Source organism: Chlamydotis macqueenii, chromosome 9 (assembly GCF_036417535.1).
Source record: "Chlamydotis macqueenii isolate bChlMac1 chromosome 9, bChlMac1.mat, whole genome shotgun sequence".
Lineage (NCBI taxonomy): Eukaryota > Metazoa > Chordata > Aves > Otidiformes > Otididae > Chlamydotis > Chlamydotis macqueenii.
The window spans coordinates 5221858-5237988 of NC_141564.1; the positions used below are offsets into that span (position 1 = coordinate 5221858).

A 16131-nucleotide genomic window follows, 5' to 3' on the forward strand; every position below is an offset into this window, starting at 1 on the left:
TCATTGTCCTTTAGATTTACTAACTTGATTTTTTTTTTTTTTTCAGACTAGCTTTTTCTGCTTTAGGCCAAACATCCTTCACGTGGCATTTCCACTTGTGTTTTCTTTCCCCCTCTGCCCGGGTCGGCTGCCACAGTTCTCTGATGTCTGCAGATACGCAGACAACTTGTGTGTTAGTTCCTTTCTTCTGATCACTGCAGTGACACAGGGCTAAAATAATGTAAACCCAGAATGCCAAAAGTGACACATTTTCAAGTGACCAAGAATGTGCCCTAGGTGTACAGCTGTTTCACATGCAAAGACATGACTCAGATGCAGCCTTTTTAGACAAAACCCTTTTGTTATACTGAGAACACATGTAACAATAGCCTGAGGGGGGAGAATAATAGAACATTTGTTGTTTAGTGAAGGGGGGTGGGAAGAGAATCTAAAGATAAGGAAATTGAAAATTAAAATTATATTTAAAGTCTTTTCTTTTCACTGTGATGTAGCATATAAAAACATTTCCTTAAGATATTTCAAGACAAGTTCCGTATCCTTATTGCACATACTCTCCATAACAACTCCATGTGTGACAAGAACATGAATATCGTGCGAGTTGATAAACTATAATCTGAAATATGTTGGTAACTACTGGTTGAGATCTCTTTACTCCCACGGCTATATACTGGTGTTGTATTTGGAGGCATTAGAAGACAAAATGGAAAGGGCGTTTGAAGTCAGGGATTACAACCCTACAGAAAAACTGTGTGGGCAGATTTAATTGAAGTCTATTCATAATTTCAGCAGAAATTATCTATACAAGACAATTTTTCAATGGTTGGTGCTCTGTGCATGACAGATGCTTGAAGGCATCATTATTCATTTGAAAAGATGGCAGTGCAGTAAACAGATTTTGAAGTTTCTGGATTGGAGCCCTCTGCCCAGTCTAGTAAATCACTCACGTCATAGTTGACTTGCACTTTACAAAGACTGCACTGGATCCTGTAGAACATCACCCTAGTGCTGCGAGATCCAGAGTAAATAGCTCTTTTCTAAAAAACATTATCTAGCCTTTCCAGGCACAAACCCATTTGTCATCAGTGAGGCCAGCTAGCAAGCCAAGGTTTGAATAGTTAAGCCAAGACTCTCTGGAATATTTAATGTCAAAACCACAAGTATTGGAATGGTTTGAAAAGTTACATATCTGGGACTTTCTGCACTACTGGGTTTCATTAATACCTTATTTTTCAGCGGTAGGTGTCAGCAGCAATGTAAACTTTAAACAAAAGGGACAAGTGGCTCAATGTGCGGAACTAAACTAGGACACGATCCGTAGAGACGATCCTGTCTTTGTATGATCTGCACGCTTGCCTGATAAACCAGTTACTTTCATTTGAAATCTACTGGCCTTTTTTTTTTTTTTTTTTTTTTTTTTTTTTTTTTTTTCCAGGAAGAAGGGAAGTCAGTGAAGTTACCACACTCTTGCGGTATGAAGAAGCAGCATGACGTTCAGAAAAAATGCCTGTAGTGCTGAGCAGCCTTAGAAGAACTGGTTAAAAGCAGGTCCAGGAGCTATTAATTGATACGCACAACAGATCGGCTGAGAAGGCAACTGACACGGGGTAGGCCAGGTTTCTCATTAACTTCTGTCCTTCCACCGAGATTCGCCTAGGTCTTGCATTGCGTGCTCATCATTCATGCAAAAATTCCATTTGCTGAAGTAAGTGGGGAGATCGTTGTCCTTCCCATAAATTTCCAGTCAATCCGTGTTGTGGTTGGTTGGTTTGTTTGGAACAAACAGCTAAACATCCCCTAGATGTTTTCTAATCCAAATTTAATGAATCTTTAGTGCCTTGAGAAGTGGTAAGTGAAGTTGATGAGGAAGTAAATCTGTCCTCCTTTCTATTTTCAAAACTGGAATAACTGGAAAAATGAACAGAGAAAAATAGACAAGACTAATAGTACAGCATGATTATTAGCGTAGGGATGTTAAAATATGCATACTGTGATGTTACTCTTTTTGGATGTGGACACGGATGTGCTGTGCCTCGCCCTGTTTTCATTGAAGGCGGCAGGAATGTTCCTGCTGATTTCGGTGGGTGGGGACAGGGCCAGGGCACGCACAAGTCGTTTCATTACCGGTTACCATTCTACCCTGCTTTTCTTTGATTATTCCTAACAGCTCAGCCCCCAGACTCTTAAAGCGAGGATGTATCGGGGGAATCGCCGGGAAGGCGATAAGCTGCTCTAACGAGGTCTCCCCCGCTGACTTCCGAAAGCCGCTTCAGGCGGGCGGCTCTTTGCTGAGCGCCTTTCAGTGGGAGCCGAGGCGGCCGCCCCTCAGCCCTGCGAAACGCGGCTGCCGTTTTCCAGCCTGGCCGTCCGAAGCGGTGCGCGGGTGCGCGCGCCCGGGAGCGGGGAAGCGAAACCTCTCCTGCAGAAGCGGGGCCGGGGGGCGGCGGCGGCCGACCGGCCCCCGCTGTAGCCCCACAGGGGAGTTTTCGCGAGCGGCTCGGAGTCCCGGCCCGTGACGGGACGCCCGCCTGGCGCACCCCGGGGCAGACGACTACCCCTGGCCGCCGACCCCGGGCAGAGGCGCAGCCGGTGCCGCCGTGGGACCACCCCCTCGCCACGGCCACCTCCGGCCCCCACGGGATAATGGACCCGGGAGCGGCCAGACGGGGCGGGGACGCGCTGCGCGATTGGCCGCCGCCTGCGGTTTGATACTGAAAGCTGCGCCTGGGTTGGCGGCTCGCGCCAAGGGGGCGGGGCGGGGCGCGAGGGCGAAGCGATTGCCTAGGTAACCCCCGCCCCCCCCCCTCAGCGCCTGGCGGCGTGAGGGAGCAGGCTCCCCGCTAGCGCCAGCGCCGCCGCGCTGGCTGGGGGACGGCGCAGGGGACGGCGGCGGCTGCTGCTCGGGCAGGTGGGTGTGCGCGGGCGGGCAATCGGGGAGTCTTGGGCGGCCCTGGCTGGCTGTGCCGCGCTCTGAGGGGGACGGGACGGGACGGGACCGAACCGACGGGCGCGTCGGGGCTTCCCCTCGGCCGCTACCGCCGGCTTGTTTCAGTGCCTCTTCGCCCCGCAGGAAGAAGGCGCTTCTGGGCTGCCGCTGGTTGCGACACGGTAGTTGCTCAACCGAGGGGGAGGCTCTGCCCTCTCCCCGGCGGGGGGGAAGGTCTCGGCCGGCAGCGGCCGTTTGTCAGCGGAGAGGCGCGCGGGGCCGGCGCGAGGGGCCCGGGGCGGGCGGGCGGGCGGCGGCCTCGCGCCGGGAGCCTCGGCGGGGCGGGCGGGAACCTTTGTGCGCTGCTGCCGCGTCGCGAGCCGGCGTTGCGCAAGAGCGCGCGGCGGGAAGGGCCGCTGCAACAAGTGGCCTCGCGCGCAGCCTGCGCCCTCGAGGCGGGCGGCTCCCTGGTGCAGCCGGCCCGGGGACCGGCGCGGCCTCGCGGCCCCCGCGCGCCGGGCGCGGGCGGCCTCCCCTCGTCAGGCGGCGGCGCGTAGCGCGGTGACGAGCGGCAGAGCGGTCCCTGCGCGTTCAGCGCCGCCGCCGCTGTGCGTTTCGCTGGACGAGCTTGGTCTTTGCTTTATGCCTGGTGATTTTTTAAATATATATTTATATATATATATATTTTTTTTTTCCCCAGCTGAGAGCTCTTAGTGATTGCTTGGTCAGTTTTAAGTGGCGTTCGGGAAGCTCGCTACTCCTGGCTGTTTTCGGTTGAGTTTCTGAGCGCTGTTTTCCTTTGGAACCGCAGGCGTCTGTACAGCAAAGCGGTGTTTGTGAAACCTGCTGCCAGTCAGATGCTCGCTCTCTGTGCAGCCCGGAGCGGGCAGTACCCGGAATGAGCGCTTCGGCAGCATGCTGTCATCGTATACTTGCTTAACAGACAACTAAACTCTTCCGCAGATGAGGATCTCTTTCTGTCTGAGGGGGGGATAACTCTTCGTTAATCCCCAAGAGTTCCTGAAAGAGAAATGGAAACCTTTCATGCCAGAATTGCTGGTTTGTCTAGCTCCAATGCATGTGTGCACAGACTGATGCTGGATTCCTTCCAAAATCAGGAAAGCTTAAGCATTTTTTCTTGCCAGAACTTTCTGCATTTACAGACTTTTCTTGTCACCAGATATGTTGATGAGTTTTGTTCATTTGGAATTGACAGCCGTAGCCAAAGTAAATGTTATGTACTGTCCAAGTCAATGCTGCTGTTGATACTGAACTTTATTCAGGCTTAGGAATTTCTTGAAGCTGGGCATAACTAGAAACCCTAGTAACACATTATTTATGTTTTCAGAACTGTATTCTGGAGTTTGAAATTCTGTAAATACATGAAGGGTGTCATAGAAATTTGATCGGCCTGTGGTTTGCAGTGTTAGCTAGAGACTCCCACAACTGTAGGTCTTCAGAGATTTAATTAAAAGGTGAAATAAAACTTTACAATACACTCACTTTTAGGAAAATCGCATATAAAGAAATAGTGAATAGCCATACACTTGTCAAGGGGTTGCGAAGGCTAGTGGAATGTGTTAAGGTGGCTGCGGAATCAATCACCAGGTCACTTGGAAACTTTGATCTAGAAGCTGCAGTTCAGACTGATGATGGTTTTCCAGGCTTGAGAAGTTTCATGCCGGCAAGCTGTGCTTTTCAGAAGAGTGAGAGAAAGAAGTGAATTATTGAACAAAAATTATTTGGTAACTGTTTTTTTGGGGCCTTTTAAAAAAAGAATATCAAGGATATCAGTAGTATCAAGAATGTTTTGTTGTGGATTGACTTGGAAACAGGTTTGGGTGGCGTTTCAGCCTGTGATTAAGAGTTTTTAAATTTTTTTTTTAAAAGGAACTTCCCCCATATATAGTCTTTTAATATTTTTGTTAATGTCTATTTAAATATCTGTTTTTCTTGAGTAACAATAACTTTTATTAAGTCATGTTTCACTTCCTTGGAATAGTTGATGTAATAAATTCGCTAGTTCTCCAATTGTCTATAGGCTTTTGGCAGCACTCCAAATTCTAGTGTAGGAAAGCCTTCTTAAAAAAATCTTCATTTGGTTCTTGTGAGGTAGAGAGATAATGTATCCTGCCTCTTCTCACCGATTTCACTGCTCCCTTCCCTTTCTTGAAAGCTGAACATAGAGTTAAGAGGCTTGTGAAATGTTGCATGCTTTTTTTAAAAGTTTGCATACGTCTACAATATGCTCCGTTTCACAAATGTGAAATTTAAAACCAAAATCTAGTAAAACCACAATCTGACTGAATGCTGTATATACTAAGAGGGTGCAGGAGAAATACTAGCTTATTATTTAGAAGCTGGGTGGCAATGCATGCTGGTGTTTTGGATGTTTAGCTAGAAAGCTGATACTGTGTTTCAGTGACCAGAGGCACAGAGTTCAAGTAGCTCAAGTGCTTTTGCATAGATCTAGAGATACACGTACAAGCTTTGCCCTTGGTTCTCTAAAAGTTGCTACTGGTTAACTTATCTGAAAATAAATACTGGGTTGTTGGGCTGTGGAATGTGGCATTGTATTTTGTGCAGTCAATGGGGTTGCTTCATTTGAGGTGGACTTTCTGACTTGCCGCACTTCGTAGCAGTAGGCCATTAAGTTATGAAGTTAACCCTTTTCCACACGGACAGTTTCTGTGACAGCAGTGCAGGAGAGGAGAATCTGAAATAAGCATCAGTTACACAGAAAAGTTTGCTTGTTTGGGTTTTTGTTTTAGCAAGTAAGTGTTTGTACTCAAACTGATACACTTGGAGCATTGACACACATGGTGTTACATACTCCATCTCAAATCTCAATTCATTTGCCTTAGAATATGAGGACTTCGAATCGCGGAGGGCTAAAAAAATTCAGTATTAGTGTCTGAGTGCATTAAACAATTTGTTTTGTGGCAGTACTGTTAGTCCTTGCAGTTATTGACCATGTGAAAGTTGCAGTGTGTTTTGTTTTGATAGCTAAATCAGACCTGGTGGCAAAAATAATTGTGTATTAGAGATTTAATAGGTTTTTTAAATCAATTTTTAGAAATCAGAGTAGTAACTTGTAAGCAGGCCGTTTGACTTTGGGTTGGTAAGCTGTATGTTTATCCAGAATTAACAGCAGGTAACAAAGTGGTCATTCTGTCAAAAGTCATAAACTGGAGATTCTGCAGGGTTGAGGTTACATGTATTTGTGTAATGCCTGAACTACCAGTTAGTTTATGTGCAACGCTGACCGATCTGTTTTACAATCTGTCAAATTTACATGGGTAAATCTTTATATCTCAACCTTTGGTGGAAAGAAATTCAGGAATGTGGTCCTATTTGCATATATTAGAGTTGCAGAGTGAGGCCCTCATGTGCAAATGCTTGTGGATATGTAGCTACCAAAATAATTGAATTTACATACTGGCTTCAGAAGATTAAAGAAACAAATAAAGATTAAAGAAACACTGATGTGTCAAAAAAAGCTTCCTTTGAGAAGTAGGATTGGAGTAATTATACTGTCTCCCACTGATCATTTTGGGGGGGGGCAGTACCGTGTACGTTGTTTATTTGTTTTGGTTTTGGCTGTTTTAGGTAGCCAAAGTTTAATTGCTAGCATGATAGAGAATATGACCTTTCAAAAATTGGTTGCACGCAAATAGAGCACCCAGACTGTACTCAGGTACCATCTTTGCCACGTCCACTTCACGGCTTTGCCTGTTGGCCATGGGGAGAAAAATGCCCCAAATCTTTTTCAGTTGTATTAAAAAGAAGGAGTGGGGCAAGGAGCAGTGGTGAGAACTTTCATTATTCAGTTTCTTACCTTAGATACTCTTGACTTAAAACTGTGAATTGAGCTCGGGGGTAATTTTGGTCTTTGGAGCTAAATCTGCATATATGGAAATATTTTATGTATTTAAAAAGAGCATAAGAATTATGAGTACTGTAATTTTTCTCTTGATGCAAAATATACTTAATACAAATTTGCTATTCATAGCTTTTGTTTCTTTCAAAATTGTCAAACTTGCATATTTGTGACAAGTGGTGGTGCATTAAATTGTCAATATGAAACTGGATTGTAAAGGGTGCTTTTCTGCTTCTAGAATGTCTTGCTGTTCCTTGCAATAGTTACTCTGATGTTTAGAATAGCTTTGTGAATTCTGCATCAAAATATCTTCACCAAAGATATCAGTGTCTGGTTTTATGCTTGTGTTACTTAACTCTACGTGTTGCTGTAATGCTAAACAGTTTTACTTCCCATGTTAAGTTGATAAATAATCCTCGGGTTTTTTCTTTGCTTTATTTTTTTTTTTTTTAACAGAAAATTTAAACAAGGGACGTATAGTTCCTTGGGGGCAGGGGTCAAGCGAGTTGACCTGAGGAGATAGATCTACCTCTAAAAAGAAAGTGCTTCTAAGAGATTATGAAGAATTGTGAATATTGCACATAAAATAGCTGTATACATATGCTTTTTCCTTCCCCCTTGACCTGAAACTGATGATTGAATGGGAAAGATGTGCCCTGTAATGGATAAAAAATTCTGTGTTGCAAGTTTAATTTTTGTGCCTCTATGTGATGCTGTCTTTCTTCTTTGCATGAGTTTACTTGTAAGAGGGGAGGAGGTGACAATCCTGAGATTGCTAATTTAATTTATTTTTATGAGACCCAAGTAATCAGTCTATTCTCATTACTGTCTTTTTAAGTTCAGTTTTGGGGACTACCAGGGGTTTAGAATGAAGAGTCTAAAGTTTTTTTTTCCACGATGTTCTTCTGAGGCTTTTTCTTCTCAGAGTTCTTGTATCCAGAGCAGAAAGCAGAGGCTTTTGTTCATGTATTAATTTGGAACTGATGAACTTTTTTTCAGTGACATGGAGTCCATTAGGAGCTTGCACTGTTTGCTCTCGCTTTGGGACGTTTTGGTCCTCCCCTTGCCCGCAGACACCATGTATCCACTGGATTAAAAAAAAAAATATTAGAGGATTCAAAGATGAGTTAGATGATGTAAGTTTTGAGTTTGCATCAACTGGCAGCATGTGCACAATGGGTTCTTTGGATAGTAGAGGTAGAGAAATACTTTTGTGGAAGTCATGGGAGTGTTTGTGGTTTGTGTTGTCAGTTAATAAGAATATTGGTGTGTCTTGATTTTATAGTACAGTATTGTTATGAAGCATTTGCTAATTTTCAGTGTTTTTGCAAGTCCTTTGTTCTGTGAATGCACAGAAGGTATCTTTAACAAAGCAATGAAATATTTAAAAAATAAGCATAAGAATAGCCAGTTGTTTATGAAAGCTTTGTGTGGAATGTGCAATAGCTGGTGTTCTGTAGGATCAGACTGACATTGTGAAAGGCTCACAGTCCTGCTGTCAAGTGGTTTTGTGGCAGATTTAATGCAGAGGACTTGTGCTTGTATGCAGCTACAGAGTACTAGAAGCAGTTTAAAAATTGGAGTAGGCAGATGGTTTGGAGAATATTGTGAAAAATGTCTAGAAAATAGAATAACTGGTAACATATATAGTGCTTGAGGTTATTGTGGTAGCTATCTGTTAAGCAGTGCCCTTCTTGTCTTTTGTAAATAAGGTACTTGAAAGATGGATTTTGATAGTGTTGTATCATTTTATTTTGTAAGAATGAAAGGTGATATTTCAAAATATGCTATGTTATTTTCAGTTAACAATTTGATGATCATGAGTACAGAATTTTAATAACAGAAGAATATAAAGCCTACCTGATTTTAAACACTGATTACATTTGTGTCACTACAAATAACCCCCAAAAGACTGCTTTCAACTACAGCTATTGATGGTTTTCTGTCAGCGATGTGAGTATTGCTATTTAGTGTGGTGTCCTCCAGAAGGCTGTAAGTTAGCCTGTGGTTTGTGTGTACAGACGCATACGCACGGAGGACCAGGTAAGCAAAGGTAAATGTTGTCAGTACAAACTCAAAGCTAAGTACAAAGTTGATGTGGTAGAAAAAAGCACATAAAATGTTATTTAAAAATTGTGTGTGCACTACGTCCCTTTCCTGATTGGCTTTACATCTCAAATTCCTTCTGTTTTTGGAAAGTACTTTGATCCTTATGCCTGTACTTTATTCCACTTCATCCGCACTTCAGTATTCCTGGTGTTTTACCTTTCTTTCTTTTTTTTTTTTTTCTCCTTATAATCTGTCATTAAATTTACTGCTTTTGGCTTACTCTTTCTCCCTGGATTCCCCATTATTTCCCTCTCAGTCCCTGAAAAAAATTAAGGACCTGTGTGTTAACCATGTGTGAGTTTTCACTCCAAGTGGCTAGTCTTTTTTAGGCTGCTGGTTCTTGGAGATGTAAGCTAGTGTCACATACAGTGCCCTGTGGGGTCCTGTCATAAGGATGTGTATTAGAAATGATTTATGCTTTACAAGGTATGATATTCTGTAAAAAGGAATCTGCAGAAGAAAGGAGACTCTGGTGACAGCTGTGGGAGGGAAGGAAACCAGTAGTCAGAGATGAGGTCCAGGCTAGGAAACAAGTGGACTGCTATGGTAGGCCCTCCTACCATAGCAGTCTGGAACTAGAGGTACACCAGGGAGATGTTGGGGTTGGTGTGGTAGAAATTGTGATACTGGAAGGCCTGCTTTTGGATCCTCTATGTTTCCATGCTTGAAGGTTACTGGTAGTATTATTTGTTCTCTGCTGCTGTTGGGTGGTTTGGTTGGTTTGCCCCCCACCACCCACCCCAGTCCCTGTTGGACTTAAGTGGATATGGCTAAGGGAGGCAAGGCCTTTGGGATTTTCCACTGTGTGTGGTGGTCTGAAAATCATATAGACTTGGAGCATTTGTATTTCTAGCCTTTAGTGCTGAGTGTCTTCCTTTTGTTTTAGCTGATACGGAGGACCTCTGAATTTACTATCTAGTTATCTATATGCCCTACTAAGGATGCAATTCAAGATGTCAGTGAAGATATTTAAGGTAGGTAGTCTGAGTCATAACCAGGGATCCTCCAGGCAAAGAAGAGTTAGTACTTGGTATGCAGACAGCAATAAAACAGAGTTAGTGCATATATGTGTATGCAGTTCGTTCAGGCATATGAAATGGCCAAATGTCAATGAGACACAATAGAATCTAAGTCCTGTTGCAAATTTATGGAAATTTACAAGAACAAAAAACCAATAATGAGTCCAAACCTAGTAGGAAATAAAATTTTAAAAGTAGTTTTACAACTGCCTGAAAGGAGGTTGTAGGGAGGTGGGTGTCGATCTTTCTTCCCAAGTAACAAGTGATAGGATGAGAGGAAACAGCCTCAAGTTGCGCCAGAGGAGGCTTAGACTGGGTATTAGGAAAAATTTCTTCACTGAAGAGGTTGTCAGGCACTGGAACAGCCTGCCCAGGGAAGTGGTTGAGTCACCGTCCCTGGAGGGATTTAAAAGGTATGTAGATGTGGTGCTTAGGTACATGGTTTAGCGGTGGACTTGGCAGTGTTAGGTTTATGGTTGGATTAGGTGACCTTAAGGGTCTTTTCCAACCAAAATGATTCTATGATTTTATTCTTTCAGTTTTCTTATGTCAAGTTTGAATTGAAGTTTCACGGGAGTGTTAGATGCATCATGACATTAAGATTGAGCCATAATATCAGGGGGTAAAGAACGCCTGTCTGCATCTACTGAAGTATCTTAAATTATTTACTTGTAGCAATAATTAAAGTGTGAAGAGGTGCGTGTATGTGTGTGAAGAAGAGCTGTCTTGTTTCTCTTTTCATGGGAGGACTGTATTTGGGAATCTGTGGTAAATGCTGACTGGAAAGTGAGTAAGCAGTTTCTGAACTCTCTTGAGTGAAGAAGAGCATCATTAGCCTGGCAGATTGTCAGCAGCAAATAGTATGTTCATTTTTGGCACAAAGCTGTTGCTAGCAAATAAAGAGACTTTCCTTTCTATTTATAATAAAAATGAGGAGGGACTGATTATCTCTCAGCAGGTTGATATTGTTCTTTTTAATCTTCATGTAAGACAAATGCAATGCTTTTGACAGAAGTCCTTGTATGTTTTATTAAAAATTGATACTGCATCCACCTACATAACTAACTTTTCTTTAAATAATAACTTTATTATTGTTGCAAACTATTACAAGCTATGTATAAACTATTGCAAAATTTCAGATGTTATTTAAAGATAAAGAGATGCCACTATTAAGATATGTATTAAACTATATGGAATATGATGAGTCTTCATCCTAGGCCAGTTTTACTTCCTCAGCACTTCGGAAGTACTGTTTTACATCTACTGCTAGTGGTAGTAATATAAGGAAGTCATATTTTTTATTGAAGATGTTTATTTACACTTGAATTAGGTGATCTTTAGCTATGCTGAATATTTTAGTAAGCTCAACTTAATGATCTAACTTTAATTTTAACCTGAGTAATAACAAAAGCATTTTTCTTTACTAAGTTGTTGCTTTCAGGGGTAGGGTACTGTTTTTTAATACTCAATGTCATTCTCCCTAAGCTTTTAGAATTCAGCTAACACAAGTACATAAATTGTTGATTTTTATATGGTAGTCTGTTTTGATATCTGTAGTAATTTCTACTCCCTTTGGTTGCTGTAAGTAAATCTGGTGTATGAAAAGTACAATGATTAAGAATAGCGGAAAAGTACCGCATAAAAATGAAAGGTTATTTAGTAGGAATTGAATTCTTTGGTAGAAACAAGATTTGCAAAAATGTGAAGATGTAACTGAAAAAGTTAGAAGTAATGTGACGACCACAGTCTTTTCCTCACGGTTTCTCATCTGAATTTGTAGTAGTTTCATCCAGGTTTGCAGCAGCTCAGTATGTTTTGAAATTGAATGTGCATATTGGGTGCTTTATTAATTTCCTTCACTGCAAATATGCTGTATTACAACTCATTTCATATTACATTTGCTGTTGACCACGAAATTGACAAAAGTCCTTGCCTGTTTGCACTTTTAAACTTCCCTCTCTGTATTTTTTCCTTTATTCTGTTTAACTTGAAAGCTTCAAAATTAATTTACTTCGGTGAGAAATACTGTGGGTAAAGCACCGGCTAGGGATTTGTAATAATTAGATTCTGTTTCCAAGTGTGTCGCAGGGCTGCTGTTTGAGTTTAGAGAAGTTTGGTTATCATGGTATGTTTGCATCTGTGCGTTGGGGATGAAGCTGTTACTTTTTCTTTCTTAGGTGTCTTTGCTTGGTAAACTTTTCTTGTGTCCTTGCACATACATAATGTCAACTGTCACAGAAGTTAAGGTGTGCAAGGTAATACTTTCGGATACATGCAAACACTTCATTGAAAAATACTTTGTAGCAGTTGAAATGAATAGCAAATAGGTTTTATGTGCTTTATATTAGGATGGAGAAAAGGTAAATGTATTTTTAAGTGTCCTTATTTTTAAAAAAATTCTATTTAAGTGGCCACTTATAATCATCCCAGTTGATGCATAGCCTCACTTTGCCTAGTATCTGTGAAATTGCTTTTGTTGAAAGAAAATCTCCTTTATTGTATTTAAAAAAAAAAGGATAAATTATTCATAAAAAGCAGGTAGAAGCAGACTGCAGTACAGCAGCTAAAGTATTTTTAAAGCATCATATTAAAAGATTAAAAAGTTAGAATCTTTAGTGTATTGCTATCATGGGAATAGAAATGTGAATGATTAACCCCAATCTATTTATGGCTGCTTTCTCTGAGTTAATCTTCCTGTTCCAGTTAACTTCTAGGTGAATTTTATGAGGAGAGGAGAGCAATTTTTGCCTTAGTCTATTACTGTAGCTAATAATTTTGCTGTCCTCAAGTTACTTTCTTTTTAATGTGAATTTCACAAATCATGTTGCTATATTTTCAGATTTATTTGTACTTTGATAATTTGTCAACATTTATTACATGCAACTACAAGATTTAAAGAGGCCTTCATAATTTGGTGGCTTCTCTTATCTTCCCATCACTACTTGCTGATTTTTAAAATACTGGTGTATCTACTGCTTAAGACTGATCTTCTGGGGCTATTGCCTCATGAGAATGAATCTTCTTGATGCTAAAAGTTCCTTCTTCATTGTTTAATTGGGGCTTGTTGGCCAGAATAGTAGCATGCTTTTAAACAATTTGTGATAATATTAACTATATGCATGATGTTAGTGATAAAATAATGTTGTTTTTTATCGTGTGTTAATATTTGGAATCAAACAGCATGTTGGACCACAGCAGTGTGTCTTTGAGGTACACTTAGCTAGACACTACTGTGTTCATTCCTCATCTCCTACAATCCACACTTTGAAGTTTGCTTTAATCATGAAGAACAAAGCCTTTAAACTAGTGTCTGGAGCAAAGTGGGAAGTAACTTCATGAAATGGCTTGTAACAGTTCGTTACTGAAAAATTAATTGTTTAGTCTTGGTATTTAACTCTAATAAAATTAAATATGCACACACCAAAAAACAGAATTTGGGAACTAAATAGAAGTAAACTTGCATAGTTTCACCATATTAAGCATTTAACAGAATGTAAATGGGAAGTGAAACATCACCATATAAAAGTAGTGAAGAAAATAGACTACACGGAAGAGATCACAAGAAACAGAAATCATGAGTAGTCCTATTAATAATGTTTCAAGTAACTGAATAATTGTGATAAGGTCTTTGCAGAGCCAAGATGAAGACTCACTGTTTTATTTCTCTGTTTAAAGTGCAAGTAAATATTTATTCGTATAGTAACTTTTAGGTGGAACCAGGGGGGTTTTGTGCAGTGTTTTTCTGTCTATGATACACTAGTGAGTAGAAAATGCATCAACAGTCAGGGCGATATTCAAGTATCCTGAATTCTGAGGAAATGCCTAGTCAGCGAGAGCCTATGCACTTTAATTCTTCCGGAGTTTAAGCCAGTCAGAGGGAAATGATGGAGGACTTCGTAGACTTTAGAATGTCTGAAAATGGCCTTGAGTTCATTACATTAATATAAGATTTCTTTATTAAAAAAATATGGTGTGCAGGTAATTTTATTCCTTAACAAGTCCTTGTGTTCTGTGTTATGCCCAATAATTAACATAGCTTCAAAAGTAGGTTTTAAAACAAAAGTATGGGGCATAATTGTGGTGTGATACAGGGCCAAAAGAACCAGTGCTTCCGTGACATCTCATAGGTATAGGAATTGCTGTGCTGCTGGGAATTAATGCCCTCCTCACCAAAACTTCTGTTCTCAAATACTGTACTGGACGTAATGAAAATCCATGCAGAATCAATTTTTACACATTTGCTTGCAAGCTGCTTTAGTATTCAGAAAGGTGAATTTTACTAGTATGACCGCTGAGGATGCACAGTGGTTGCAGACCAAGTTGATTGGCAGTTCATTAACTCTTAGAAACATCTCTCTAGATGTCACGAGGGCTTGTGCAGGGTGGTGGATTTGCCTGCACCTGCCTCAAGCACTGCTCAGTGGTTAAGTTAGCTCAGCCTCAAGCCTTCGAGCGTTACACTCTGTGTGTATCTGTGTGTGCGTATAGATATGGATTTCTTGGAAAAGGAGCACCTCTCTTGACTGTGGCTTCTAATTTTTCACGTCTGTAAGCCAGATTGACTGAAGCAGATTCAGAAAAGCTGCAGCACTGGCCTGGAGGTGTAAGTGGTCTGTGGGCTCTGGGAGGAGTAGGGGGAATTTACATCTTCACATGAATGAGCCTGTTCAATCTAAACTGTTAATTTCTTTGTCGCCAGCTTTGGAGCTGCTGAACCAGTTGGGTAATCACTTGTGCCCTGAACTGGAAATGAGCTAGAAAGTGTTACTCATTTGACTCCATGTTTATGAATCAATATAAAGCAAGTCTAAGCCCTTGTTTGTGACTCATCTGAAATCCTGAAAACACTGCTATTTTTATAAAATGGTCATGCGCAGCCTAGAACTTTATGCTTTCTGAACTGTAGAGTACCCTCAGATCTAGTCCATTCTCCGGCTCAGAATCTCCCCTAGGATGCTTTGGTATTCTGTGTTTGTCGTTCTAAGTCATCAGTGTTGGCAGCCAGCTCTCTGTAAGACTGAGTGCATTTGCAGGGTCCCTCACTTAGAGGGACTTTGCTAATCTTGATTTCAGCATGCTGCTCTCAGATCAGAGAATGATCGGTTGCCTAACAGAATGAGAGAGGAAAAATTTGCCATCTAATGCAGTCTTGTTTTGTTAAGCTTCATTAACAGTGATGTGTTCCTCTTCTTCTTTGCTCAGAGGCATTTGTTTTGAAGGTGGCAGAGCAGAAGAAAAGTGATTGAATCATTCTGGGAAAATAAAAATAAATTGTTTTTGTTTAGGTGTTTAGGGTTTTGTTTGTTGACCCTAAATCATGCAGGTGATGCCTTGCCATCTGGAAGTATCTGTTCTTTGCTTCTTTAGGTGAAGCTCCTTCATTTTCCAGTGCCGGTAAGAACCCTGAGTCTTTAGCTCTTTTCTTGACTTTATTGTAAGGACAAAAGATTGTCATTTGCCTTGCAACTTTAATCATAATTGAGTTCTAAACGACAGTGAATAGGAGAATTACTGGGTTACTTAACCCTGAGCACCATCAGGATATATTACTGTGAAACAGGCGTTCTCTCCCCCTAGGCCCCCGATTAAATTCAAATTTCAATAACTAACACCCTCTAAGAAATCAGTATTTTAAAAATGAAGAGCTGATGAAAACTTGCAAGATCTTTTTAGCATTGTCTTACAGTTCTAAACTGAAAGGAATTCAGCAGCATGTATAACCAAGTAAAAATAAAATCTGATTTGTTGTAAAGCATATTAGTATGTACTTGTGTCAGTATAAATGTCTTTTATATCTTTAAACAAGGCTGTTGGTCACTGGAGGGGATTTCACAGAGGTGAGCCACAGCTTAGTGAGGCCGGCTCTCTGAGCAGAGTGAACATGGCTTTGTTAGAGGGTGATTCATAGCAGTACAGCGCTCCTGCTCCGAATCACCCACGGGATAAATGTAATTATGATATTGGGTTCTTCTTAATGAAGACGTGTGACTGAATTCAGCTTCAAATCATGTTTCTGACTGTTACCCACTTAACTTAAAGAATAACAGTGACCTGTATGTTTTAGTTATTCATGAAAATGCTTTATGGTCTTTATTTTGTAGGTCTTAAGGAGAAAGAAAGGCTGTAAACTGACTTGCAGTTCTGACAGATATTTTTTGCAACTCAGTTGGCTTAGAGCTTCATATTCTGCAGTTTCTGTT

General features: G+C 41.1%; 1 protein-coding gene across 2 annotated transcripts in view; it reads left to right on the forward strand.

The window, feature by feature from the left end:
• PIK3CB (phosphatidylinositol-4,5-bisphosphate 3-kinase catalytic subunit beta) overlaps positions 1 to 16131 on the forward strand; it is a 97545-nt gene that overhangs the window by 18397 nt on the left and 63017 nt on the right. The window contains exon 2 of one of the 2 annotated variants that reach the window (XM_086754345.1): positions 1433 to 1604. The gene's annotated coding sequence lies outside the window, so the exon portion shown is untranslated. Of the gene's footprint in view, positions 1 to 1432; positions 1605 to 2812; positions 2906 to 16131 lie in introns of those variants that run through there. The other variant, XM_086754346.1, reaches the window with a different exon arrangement.